The 5,396-nt window shown below is 45.0% G+C and overlaps 1 non-coding gene across 1 annotated transcript; it reads right to left on the bottom strand.

Moving 5' to 3' along the window:
* Window positions 1–5,115: 5,115 nt before the first annotated feature.
* On the bottom strand, window positions 5,116–5,189 carry Trnan-guu. The gene has a single exon. It is a non-coding gene; the product is annotated as a tRNA-Asn (tRNA).
* Between the last annotated feature and the right edge of the window lie 207 nt (window positions 5,190–5,396).

The following is a 5,396-nucleotide window of genomic DNA, read 5'->3' on the forward strand; positions in this document are numbered from 1 at the left end:
CTCTCTCTCTCTCTCTCTCTCTCTCTCTCTCTCTCTCTCTCTCTCTCTCTCTCTCTCTCTCTCTCTAAAATGGTAATATCTTCATGTTTTTTTGCGTATAAAACAGAAGTAAATTAAGAACCAGCAAAAACAACAGAGAGAGAGAGAGAGAGAGCGCCCAGGTAACCTCACTTCCGGCTATTTCCCAGGAGACATCAGCAACACCAGTACTGAAGATTCGCCTGTCAGAGAGCGCTGGGTCATCACAATATTTCCCAGTTGCTTCTTGCTCTACTTGCTTCCTCTGGTTAGGGTTCACGTGGATATGTGGTTCTGTGGTTCTCTCTCTCTCTCTCTCTCTCTCTCTCTCTCTCTCTCTCTCTCTCTCTCTCTCTCTCTCTCTCTCTCCCCTAAAATGTGAATGATGAGGGAGATCATAATGAGGGTTATGATGAGGAGGCAAAAGACCAAGAAGATAAACAAATAAGGAGGAGGAGGAGGAGGAGGAGGAGGAGGAGGAGGAGGAGGAGGAGGAGGAAATGTATAAAAAGGAAGAACTAAAAATAATAAATGAATGAAGTAGTAGTAGTAGTAGAAGTAGAAGTAGTAGTAGTAGTAGAAGTAGTAGTAGTAGTAGCAGTAGCAGTAGCAGTAATAGTGGCAGTAGCAGTAGCAGTAGCAGCAGCAGCAGCAGCAATATCCCTTCACAAGATTTAAAACTAAAAAACGAGTACTTAAACAATATAGAACACACACACACACACACACACACACACACACACACACACACACACACACACACACACACACACACGTGACGGGGGCGGGGAATGCATTTTTATCTACGGGGCAGTTTCCGGAAGGACTCTCGGAGATCCTGCGTCATTTACCTTAATTAACGTGTTTTCATCCCAAATTAAAGTCGGCATCCCATTCTCTCTCCCTCTCTTTCTCTCCCTCTCTCCCTCTCTCCCTCTCGCCCCTTCTTAAGCATCTCATCAGGCGGGAATTGGTCCCTTGAGAGCGTTTCCCCATTACCTAAATTAGTCCATAGTTATGCTGTTTTCCTTGCCTCACCATCACCACAACCACCACCACCATCACTGTCACCGCTAATACCGCCACTACTGTCAGCTCATTAGTTACGTCACTCCTATAACTGTTACTACTGTCACTACTGCAGCCGTTACTTTCGCCACTGTTGCTGTTACTGTGACGACTATCCTTGCTGTTACTATTATGTTTATTGATACTGGTGCTGTTTTATCCTCCATCGTTTTGTTTTTGTCTTGTTTTAGTTTATTTCGTATCTTCGTTTTTTTCTGAAGATATGCCTGAAATTTTGTTAATTTTTTTTGTCATGAAATATCAATTGTCAGTTTCTTTTCTCTCTCTCTCTCTCTCTCTCTCTCTCTCTCTCTCTCTCTCTCTCTCTCTCTCTCTCTCTCTCTCTCTCTAATAGAGCTAAGATGAAAGGAATTGATAATTTTCTTTGTTCTGTCATGAGAAAAAATCTTGCTATTTAAAAGAGAAACATTTATACATTTCATTCATGTGTTAATTACAACAAAAAAAAAATAACTCTCTCTCTCTCTCTCTCTCTCTCTCTCTCTCTCTCTCTCTCTCTCTCTCTCTCTCTCTCTCTCTCTCTCTCTTTGACACACACACACACACACACACACACACACACACACACACACACACACAGAAACTAAGAAATTACACACGGAAGGATAAATTTCCTTACTACATCTATATCCCTTAAAGAGAGAGGGAGAAAACAAACACCCACACACTCACAACAACAGCAATGGGGAAATAAAAGCTTTACCTCCGCCAGTACATACATTGTGTCGTGCGTGGCGGTCGGGACAAGAGTGCAGGGTATCGTGGTGCTGGTGGCATAAAGATGGCTGTGTGAACGTGTACAGAGAGAAACATTTGCGTGTATTGATAGGTTGGCTGGCGGCTATGGTGGTGGTGGTAGTGGTGGTGAGGGTTTGCCAGGAGGTGGTGACCCAGGTGAGAGTGAGCAGCGCCGGGAAAACAAACACACGTAGGGTGGGGGAGGAAAAATAATTGGCTATCTGTCTTTATGTATTCCCGTGTGTGTTTGTGTGTTTGGGTGTTTTCGTCTATGTTTTGGTTTAATTCATATTGTTTGGTGTTTTCTTTTATTTAGTTATTTTCAAGATTTTTTTCGTAACCAAAAGGCGAGAAAATTGTAGCCACTTTTTCTTTCTATACGCGAGGGTGAAAAGAACAAAAGAGTGTGGGAGCGACGCGCAATAAAGTGACAAAAGCGGAATAGAAGAGGCCGGCGGTGACCTTTATCGGTGTTGTCGCCTGGCTGAGCCCAACACGCTCCTGCGCTGCCTGCCGGCTGTGTGTTGTGACGCTGTCCATTAGCCGATCATCAATAACAACGCTGAAAAATGGGTCTCCATTCGTATATCTAATATTTATTCATATATTTCAATGGGTGCGTATGTGCATGGGTGGTGTGGGCGATGTGGGCGTAGGTGGCGAGGAGGGTGCGTCCTGTTATTCTGCTGGGTTAGTGTTGGCTGTCTAGACTATTGCACGTACACACGCAACACACACACACACACACACACACACACACACACACACACACACACACACACACACACACACACTGCAGACACTTGCTGTCACCCACTGGAGAGCTTGTTCATTACGACTGCAACAGCGTCGCTCAGTTCAATATTACTCGTTTAAGCAGCATTTCCTGAGGGTGACAAGAGGGACAGGCCACACAACGCGCTGACCTGGCCGCGGTTGGACCTGAGGGACGGGCTGTGGGGAGGGCCAGGCAGGAGCGGGAGGAGCCTACCAACACTAGCTCAATGTAACCCATTAGCAGGTGGGTTAAGGCGCTTAATTGGAATCTCAGTTATTTTCTGGTTGAGTGAGTGGACTGACTGGTCATCACTGGCTGACCACGGGGACCTGCAAGCGGTGAGTCTCCTCACTTCTGCCTTCAACACTCCCGCCACTAATAGTGAGGGAAAATCGTGCCATGAATAAATCCTGAATAACTAAAACTCGAACAACAAAAGCGCACAACTGCATACTTTGTTACTCTTGCCCTGGAAAATGTTGTTGGCGGCATTGTAACCTTTAGGCGCGTGGCACATGGCAACCTCACCACCACTTTTCTCTTTATGTATTTTCCCGAACCATGATAGAAAGAGAGTCTGGGAACCTTGGCAATGACTCTATGGCACCTGGAAAGTCTTATGGATTTTATCAGTAGGTAGGCAGGTTCACCCAGCATCAGCTAGCGCAGCCCCACGCACGTCAGAGGCACGTCTCCCGCTGTCACAAGTCCCTACGTAATCCCTTTCGCATGGCACAGCGCACGCCTGCCATCGCTACACCTCACCCTCGCGTCCCCTGATGATGCAATAACCCGCAGCCTGTACTGACAAACGTGATGGACAAACCCCAACACATCCCATCCAATAGTACCCGTGGAATGCTTCGTCCTCGTAAACAATGTGGAATCAAGTGAAGGCTGGATAAGGTTTGGTCGCCAGGTAACTATCACACTGCGTCAGGGAGGAGAGAGGGAGTGGAGGTTACTGTACAACTTCAACTGCAGACCACGTGTACGAAAAGTAAACTCCTTGTCTTCGATGTCACTAGCTTTGATTTGTAGTTACACCACCAGAGAGAGAGAGAGAGAGAGAGAGAGAGAGAGAGAGAGAGAGAGAGAGAGAGAGAGTATAACTTTAATTTACCAGATAAACAAACAAGAACTAATCTTTCCTGTACAGTTAAGCGAGGCACATAATCATTTCAAACCAATTCATTTTAATTCTTTCGTCCACTTACAACTAAAACATTAAATAAAAGAAGAGAAATGATATCCCTTCAAGCCCACACGTGTGATAAGGGTGTCATTATCTCGAGGCAGCATTGGATGACATGTATTAAGGTGTGGGGCTAAATTAGTGTTTAATTGTACCTGATGAATGAATAAAGGTACAGACAGATGCACAGTTCTAATGATGTGATGAAGTATTATGACGACAAAGCTTCTTTACACCAAACATTTCACATATTTCCTTCCTCTGTTTACTGAATTACATTTGCATTTCAGCCAGACTGTGAGTGTGTGCTCTCTCTCTCTCTCTCTCTCTCTCTCTCTCTCTCTCTCTCTCTCTCTCTCTCTCTCTCTCTCTCTCTCTCTCTCTCTCCAAGTCGTCCCGAGTATTCCCTCCATCACTCTCCAGTTATCGTAACTTGCAAGTTTTATTAGATTCTTCGTCGTAACTTGAGGGGACACCGGCCACGCCTCGCCCACTGCACCATAAAAAGGAAACGACAGAAAAAAAGAGAGAAAAAGGAAAACACACAACAGTTATCTAATTCTATTTCCTGTGTGTGCAAACTTTCCATAAAATTTTCCTCCTCCCCTTCACTGACGTTCAGACGCGAAGACTCTTGCTGCCCTTCCCAACAAAGTACTTTCCTCCTTCCTTCCTTCCCTCGCGCCCTCACTCCTGCCCTCCTCACGTAAAGCCACCTGCCTGCCCGCCTGTCTGCCTGCCGCCCCTCGCCCTTCGCCTTTCTGAACCTTCTCCTCACCTCTAGTTGCTTCTCTTCCCCTCGCAGACCCTGTCTCTTTTTGTATATTCTCACCGCTCTCGCTTCCTCTCCACCAGACTATCTTCTCGTTACGTCAAGAAGCTCTCCTCTCCCATCTCACAGGTTCTGAAGTGTTGGTACATCACCGTCTTCCATCATGGTGTAGGCACTCTCAGGTAATCAGCCACTGTGCGAGGTGTTTTTCAGACGCGATAACTTATGACAGTAAAGTTTCAATTTTAATATCGAGGCGAATGAAAAGTGTGGTCTGAGTTTTTATTTCTTTATTTTTTCTACGAGAACTGTTCCATCAAAGACTCTTGTTTACGTCTCCTGCTGAGGGAGTCACTCGTTTTTTCATCTTCCTTATACTACCACTGAGAGGCGCGACAACACTTCCCACACCTCAGGGCGCGTCAGACAGTCTGCGGTTACCTTATGTAAATTTTTAACTTCCTGATTTTTTTTTCTTCTATATTCTTTCCTTTAATGTATTGCTTTATAAATTTTCAAAAGTTTCGCCCCCGGGTGGGCTCGAACCACCAACCTTTCGGTTAACAGCCGAACGCGCTAACCGATTGTGCCACGGAGGCTTAAAATCATGGTTTTAGTTATTACATCAAGACGGAATATAATGAAAGTTTGATTTTGTATTTTAAAGCCAAGAGGATTGCTTAGGATATTCCAATGTAAAAGACAGACTAAAACTAATACGTGATGACTGGAAAAATATATCTAGACGTGAATAGTTCCAAGATACAGTCGGTTATCTTTGTCTCCTGAGCTTCTTGTTATTTAGG

The sequence above is a fragment of the Portunus trituberculatus genome, chromosome 20 (assembly GCF_017591435.1).
Source record: "Portunus trituberculatus isolate SZX2019 chromosome 20, ASM1759143v1, whole genome shotgun sequence".
NCBI lineage: Eukaryota > Metazoa > Arthropoda > Malacostraca > Decapoda > Portunidae > Portunus > Portunus trituberculatus.